The 7,500-nt window shown below is 58.8% G+C and overlaps 1 long non-coding RNA gene across 1 annotated transcript in view; it reads left to right on the top strand.

Moving 5' to 3' along the window:
• The window catches only part of LOC140474904 (uncharacterized), a 36,438-nt gene extending 30,535 nt beyond the window's left edge, over positions 1-5,903 (top strand). Inside the window, exons 2-3 of the long non-coding RNA XR_011959517.1 lie at positions 2,113-2,194; positions 5,828-5,903. This is a non-coding gene — a long non-coding RNA (uncharacterized lncRNA). The remainder of the gene's footprint in view (positions 1-2,112; positions 2,195-5,827) is intronic.
• Positions 5,904-7,500: the final 1,597 nt, after the last annotated feature.

Below are 7,500 nucleotides of genomic sequence, written 5' to 3'. Positions count from 1 at the left end.
GATCTCTGAAAGTTACCACCCAGGTTGACAGGGTTGGGAAGAAGGCGTACGGTGTGTTAGCTTTTACTGGGAGAGGGATCGAGTTCCGGAACCATGAGGTTATGCTGCAGCTGTACAAAACTCCGGTGCGGCCGCACTTGGAGTATTGTGGACAGTTCTGGTCACCGCATTATAGGAAGGATGTGGAAGCTTTGGAAAGGGAGCAGAGGAGATTTACCAGGATGTCGCCTGGTTGGGAGGGAAGGTCTTATAAGGAAAGGCTGAGGGACCAGAGGCTGTTTTTGTGAGAGAGAAGGTTGAGAGGTGACTTAGAGACATAGAAGATAATCAGAGGGTTAGATCGGGTGGACAGGGAGAGTCTTTTCCCTCAGGATGGTGACGGCAAACACGAGGGGACACAGCTTTAAATGGAGGGGTGATAGATATAGGACAGATATCAGAGGGAGTTTCTTTACTCAGACAGTAGTTTGCAAAGGGACTTAGATATGATGCAGAGCTGGGCTGAGGAGTGGCAGATGGAGTTCAACCCTGCCATGTGTGAGGTTGTCCATTTTGGAAGGACAAATAAGAATGCGGAATACAGGGTTAATGGTAGGGTTCTTAGTCAGGTGGAGGAACAGAGGGATCTTGGGGTCTATGTACATAGATCTTTGAAAGTTGTTACTCAGGTGGATAGAGTTTGTAAGAAGGCCTATGGTGTATTATCGTTCATTAGCAGAGGGATTGAATTCAAGAGTCGTGAGGTGATGTTGCAGCTGTACAGGACTTTGGTTAGGCCACATTTGGAGTACTGTGTGCAGTTCTGGTCGCCTCACTTTAGGAAAGATGTGGAAGCTTTGGAGAGGGTGCAGAGGAGATTTACCAAGATGTTGCCTGGAATGGAGAGTAGGTCGTACAAGGATAGATTGAGAGTGCTCGGCCTTTTCTCGTTGGAACGGCGAAGGATGAGGGGTGATTTGATAGAGGTTTATAAGATGCTCAGGGGAATAGATAGAGTAGACAGTCAGAGACTTTTTCCCCGGGTACAACAGAGTGTTACAATAGGGCATAAATTTAAGGTGAAGGGTGGAAGGTATAGGGGAGATGTCAGGGGTAGGTTCTTTACCCAGAGAGTGGTGGGGGCATGGAATGCGCTGCCCGTGGGAGTGGCAGAGTCAGAATCAATGGTGACCTTTAAGCGGCATTTGGATAGGTACATGGGTAGGTGCTTAAGCTAGGATAGAAGTTCGGCACAACATCGTGGGCCGAAGGGCCTGTTCTGTGCTGTATTGTTCTATGTTCTATAGTTGGGGTGTGGAACGCACTGCCCGAAACAGGAGGAGACTCAGCAACGTGAAGGGCAGTTAAATGGCCTTGGGATAGTCACATAGATGGGAATGGAATGGTGTAGGGTAGATGGGCTTCAGACTGGTTCCACAGGTCAGTGCAACATCGAGGGCCGAAGGGCCTGTACTGGGCTGGAATGTTCTACGTCCCGTGCTCCTGGGATGGTATAAAATGTTGGTAAGGCCGCACACCGAGAGAGTTGTGTGCAGGTTTGGAGACCACATTGTTAGAGGGTGAGGAGGGAGGGGGCAGGGGGAGATTTACCTTGGGGGTTGGAGAGTTTCAGTGATGTGGAGAGAGATCGGACAGACTGGGCTTGTTTTCCCCAGAGCAGAGGGGATTGAGAGAGGGGGGATCGGGGCTTGATTGAGATGGAGAAAACGATGAGAGATGTAGATAGGGTCGGCAGGAAGAAATCGAGGTGGAGGGGTCTATGACCAAGGGATGTAGATAACGGGGAAAAGGGGCAGGAGGGTAGAACAAGACGGGGGGGGGGATCTAATTCCTCATCCAGAGAGTGGTGAGAGGGAGGTGTTATCTGTGACTCACTGCCTGTCGCGGTGGGGGGGTGGGGGGAAGAGGCAACACTCTTAAGAACATGGGAGAAACATTTCGATGTGGAATTGCGATGCCAAGGCTTTGGGCGAAGAGCTGGGAAATGGGGTTAGGACAGTGACATTGGCCCTGATGGGCCGAAGGTCCTCTCCGGGGCCTACAGACTCCACAGTAAATGGAGAGGTTCGATCTTTCGGGTAGTGGACAACAGGAGACCCTTTCCCTTCACAGTGCAATTCCAGAAAGCGGCAGAGATCGAGAGATGCAACGAGGACATCGAGAGACTTCGGGAGACTGTTCGTCAGCAGCGAAGGTAACGGGAGCAATTCCAGAGAGGACCCGTTTGGGTCTGGGAATCCTTACCCCCTTCGGGATGGGGCAAACAGAGGGAATTATACAATCGCCACTTGGGAGTCAGGGGGCGAGGCTGTGATGCGGGTCACTGGGAGAGGGCTGGAGATGGCTGTGGGCCTGGAGTCACATATACACCCAGAACGGGCAGGGACTTCCTTCCCGAAAGAATCTCACCCAATGAATTGGGCATGTTATGGGAACACCATTCCAGATTACACTGCGAGGCAGGACCACACTCAGAGGGGCACAGTGAGCTCGCTGACGCAGAATCTCCTCTCTCCAGGAGTTAGATGGTTCGTGTGTGATATCAGACACACACATGGAATGGTCTAATCCAGCGTGTGGGCACTGTCGGAGGGTCAGTGAGGGAGTGGGCACTGTCGGAGGGTCAGTGCTGAGGGAGTGGGCACTGTCGGAGGGTCAGTGCTGAGGGAGTGGGCACCGTCGGAGGGTCAGTGAGGGAGTGGGCACTGTCAGAGGGTCAGTGCTGAGGGAGTGGGCACTGTCGGAGGGTCAGTGCTGAGGGAGTGGGCACTGTCAGAGGGTCAGTGCTGAGGGAGTGGGCACTGTCGGAGGGTCAGTGCTGAGGGAGTGGGCACTGTCGGAGGGTCAGTGCTGAGGGAGTGGGTACTGTCGGAGGGTCAGTGCTGAGGGAGCGGGCACTGTCGGAGGGTCAGTACTGAGGGAGTGCTGCACTGTCGGAGGGTCAGTGCTGAGGGAGTGGGCACTGTCAGAGGGTCAGTGCTGAGGGAGTGGGCACTGTCGGAGGGTCAGTGCTGAGGGAGTGGGCACTGTCGGAGGGTCAGTGCTGAGGGAGCGGGCACTGTCGGGGGGTCAGTGCTGAGGGACTGGGCTCTGTCGGAGGGTCAGTGCTGAGGGAGTGGGCACTGTCGGAGGGTCAGTGCTGAGGGAGTGGGCACTGTCAGAGGGTCAGTGCTGAGGGTGTGGGCACTGTCGGAGGGTCAGTGCTGAGGGACTGGGCTCTGTCGGAGGGTCAGTGAGGGAGTGGGCACTGTCGGAGGGTCAGTGCTGAGGGAGTGGGCACTGTCGGAGGGTCAGTGCTGAGGGAGTGGGCACCGTCGGAGGGTCAGTGAGGGAGTGGGCACTGTCAGAGGGTCAGTGCTGAGGGAGTGGGTACTGTCGGAGGGTCAGTGCTGAGGGAGTGGGTACTGTCAGAGGGTCAGTGCTGAGGGAGTGGGCACTGTCGGAGGGTCAGTGCTGAGGGAGTGGGTACTGTCAGAGGGTCAGTGCTGAGGGAGTGGGTACTGTCAGAGGGTCAGTGCTGAGGGAGTTGGTACTGTCAGAGGGTCAGTGCTGAGGGAGTGGGCACTGTTGGAGGGTCAGTGCTGAGGGAGTGGGCACTGTCAGAGGGTCAGTGCTGAGGGAGTGGGCACTGTCAGAGGGTCAGTGCTGAGGGAGTGGGCTCTGTCGGAGGGTCAGTGCTGAGGGAGTGGGCTCTGTCGGAGGGTCAGTGCTAAGGTAGTGCCGCACTGTCGGAGAGTCAGTGCTGAGGGAGAGGGCACTGTCAGATGGTCAGCGCTGAGGGAGTGGGCACTGTCAGAGGGTTAGTGCTGAGGGAGTGGGCACTGTCGGAGGGTCAGTGCTGAGGGAGTGGGCACTGTCAGAGGGTCAGTGCTGAGGGAGTGGGCACTGTCAGAGGGTTAGTGCTGAGGGAGTGGGCACTGTCGGAGGGTCAGTGCTGAGGGAGTGGGCACTGTCGGAGGGTCAGTGCTGAGGGAGTGGGCACTGTCGGAGGGTCAGTGCTGAGGGACTGGGCACTGTCTGAGGGTCAGTGCTGAGGGACTGGGCACTGTCAGAGGGTCAATGCTGAGGGAGTGGGCACTGTCAGAGGGTCAATGCTGAGGGAGTGGGCTCTGTCAGAGGGTTAGTGCTGAGGGAGTGGGCACTGTCGGAGGGTCAGTGCTGAGGGAGTGGGCACTGTCGGAGGGTCAGTGCTGAGGGAGTGGGCACTGTCGGAGGTCAGTGCTGAGGGAGTGGGCACTGTCGGAGGGTCAGTGCTGAGGGACTGGGCACTGTCAGAGGGTCAGTGCTGAGGGAGTGGGCACAGTCAGAGGGTCAGTGCTGAGGGACTGGGCACTGTCAGAGGGTCAGTGCTGAGGGAGTGGGCACTGTCAGAGGGTCAGTGCTGAGGGAGTGGGCACTGTCAGAGGGTTAGTGCTGAGGGAGTGGGCACTGTCGGAGGGTCAGTGCTGAGGAGTGGGCACTGTCAGAGGGTCAGTGCTGAGGGAGTGGGCACTGTCAGAGGGTTAGTGCTGAGGGAGTGGGCACTGTCAGAGGGTCAGTGCTGAGGGAGTGGGCACTGTCGGAGAGTCAGTGCTGAGGGAATGGGCACTGTCGGAGGGTCAGTGCTGAGGAAGTGGGCACTGTCAGAGGGTTAGTGCTGAGGAAGTGGGCACTGTAGGAGGGTCAGTGCTGAGGGACTGGGCACTGTCGGAGGGTCAGTGCTGAGGGAGTGGGCACTGTCGGAGGGTCAGTGCTCAGGGTGTGGGCACTGTTGGAGGGTCAGTGCTGAGGGAGTGGGCACTGTCGGAGGGTCAGTGCTGAGGGAGTGGGCACTGTCGGAGGGTCAGTGCTGAGGAAGTGGGCACTGTCGGAGGTCAGTGCTGAGGGAGTGGGCACTGTCGGAGGGTCAGTGCTGAGGGAGTGGGCACTGTAGGAGGGTCAGTGCTGAGGGAGTGGGCACTGTCGGAGGGTCAGTGATGAGGGACTGGGCACTGTCAGAGGGTCAGTGCTGAGGGAGTGGGCACTGTCGGAGGGTCAGTGCTGAGGGAGTGGGCACTGTCGGAGGGTCAGTGCTGAGGGAGTGGGCACTGTCAGAGGGTCAGTGCTGAGGGACTGGGCACTGTCGGAGGGTCAGTGCTGAGGAACTGGGCACTGTCAGAGGGTCAGTGCTGAGGGACTGGGCACTGTCAGAGGGTCAATGCTGAGGGAGTGGGCACTGTCAGAGGGTTAGTGCTGAGGGAGTGGGCACTGTCGGAGGGTCAGTGCTGAGGGAGTGGGCACTGTCGGAGGGTCAGTGCTGAGGGAGTGGGCACTGTCGGAGGGTCAGTGCTGAGGGAGTGGGCACTGTCGGAGGGGTCAGTGCTCAGGGTGTGGGCACTGTTGGAGGGTCAGTGCTGAGGGACTGGGCACTGTCAGAGGGTCAGTGCTGAGGGAGTGGGCACTGTCAGAGGGTCAGTGCTGAGGGAGTGGGCACTGTCGGTGGGTCAGTGCTGAGGGAGTGGGCACAGTCAGAGGGTCAGTGCTGAGGGACTGGGCACTGTCAGAGGGTCAGTGCTGAGGGAGTGGGCACTGTCAGAGGGTCAGTGCTGAGGGAGTGGGCACTGTCAGAGGGTCAGTGCTGAGGGAGTGGGCACTGTCGGAGGGTCAGTGCTGAGGGAGTGGGCACTGTCAGAGGGTCAGTGCTGAGGGAGTGGGCACTGTCAGAGGGTCAGTGCTGAGGGAGTGGGCACTGTCAGAGGGTCAGTGCTGAGGGAGTGATCGAGAATTCTCAGTTTTCAAAGCTGAGCATCCATTGGATCTGATCGTTTGGAGATACTGATCCCGGGAACTCTCTGCCTCAATCCTGCAGATTGGAACACGAGTCTGTCTCGACAAGTATGGTCCGAAAGTTCACACCGAGACGCGACATTCCCACCTATCCCAAGGTATCGGTGTGCATCCCCTCCCTGTCTCTCTAACCCCCTCCAGCCCCTACACCCCCTCCCTATCTCTCTAACCCCCTCCAGCCCCTACACCCCCTCCCTATCTCTCTAACCCCCTCCAGCCCCTACACCCCCTCCCTATCTCTGTTACCCCCTCCAGCCCCGACGCCCCCTCCCTATCTCTGTAACCCCCTGTCCAGCCCCTACAACCCCCCTCCCTATCTCTGTAACCCCCTCCAGCCCCTACACCCCCTCCCTATCTCTGTAACCTCCTCCAGCCCCTACACCCCCTCCCTATCTCTGTAACCTCCTCCAGCCCCTACACCCCCTCCCTATCTCTGTAACCCCCTCCAGCCCCTACACCCCCTCCCTATCTCTGTAACCTCCTCCAGCCCCTACACCCCCTCCCTATCTCTGTAATCCCCCTCCAGCCCCTACACCCCCTCCCTATCTCTGTAACCCCCTCCAGCCCCTACACCCCCTCCCTATCTCTGTAACCCCCTCCAGCCCCTACACCCCCTCCCTATCTCTGTAACCTCCTCCAGCCCCTACACCCCCTCCCTATCTCTGTAACCCCCTCCAGCCCCTACACCCCCTCCCTATCTCTGTAACCCCCTCCAGCCCCTTTCCCCCCCTCCCTATCTCTGTGTCCCCCTCCAGCCCCTCCACCCTTCCCTATCCCTGTAACCCCCTCCAGCCCCTACACCCCCTCCCTATCTCTGTAACCCCCTCCAGCCCCTACTCCCCTCCCTATCTCTGTAACCCCCTCCAGCCCCTTTCCCCCCTCCCTATCACTGTAACCCCCTCCAGCCCCTACTCCCCCTCCCTATCTCTGTAACCTCCTCCAGCCCCTACACCCCCTCCCTATCTCTGTAACCCCCTCCCTCCCCTACACCCCCTCCCTATCTCTGTAACCCCCTCCCTCCCCTACACCCCCTCCCTATCTCTGTAACCCCCTCCCTCCCCTACACCCCCTCCCTATCTCTGTAACCCCCTCCAGCCCTACACCCCCCTCCCTATCTCTGTAACCCCCTCCTCCCCTACACCCCCCTCCCTATCTCTGTAACCCCCTCCCTCCCCTACACCCCCCTCCCTATCTCTGTAACCCCCTCCCTCCCCTACACCCCTCCCTATCTCTGTAACCCCCTCCAGCCCCTACACCCCCTCCCTATCTCTGTAACCCCCTCCAGCCCCTACACCCCCTCCCTATCTCTGTAACCCCCTCCAGCCCCTACACCCCCTCCCTATCTCTGTAACCCCCTCCAGCCCCTACACCCCCTCCCTATCTCTGTAACCCCCTCCCTCCCCTACACCCCCTCCCTATCTCTGTAACCCCCTCCCTCCCCTACACCCCCTCCCTATCTCTGTAACCCCCTCCTCCCCTACACCCCCTCCCTATCTCTGTAACCCCCTCCAGCCCCTACACCCCCTCCCTATCTCTGTAACCCCCTCCCTCCCCTACACACCCCCTCCCTATCTCTGTAACCCCCTCCCTCCCCTACACCCCCTCCCTATCTCTGTAACCCCCTCCCTCCCCCTACACCCCCTCCCTATCTCTGTAACCCCCTCCAGCCCCTACACCCCCTCCCTATCTCTGTAA

Source organism: Chiloscyllium punctatum, unplaced genomic scaffold, assembly GCF_047496795.1.
Source record: "Chiloscyllium punctatum isolate Juve2018m unplaced genomic scaffold, sChiPun1.3 scaffold_1255, whole genome shotgun sequence".
NCBI lineage: Eukaryota > Metazoa > Chordata > Chondrichthyes > Orectolobiformes > Hemiscylliidae > Chiloscyllium > Chiloscyllium punctatum.
This window is presented reverse-complemented; position numbering and strand designations above follow the sequence as displayed.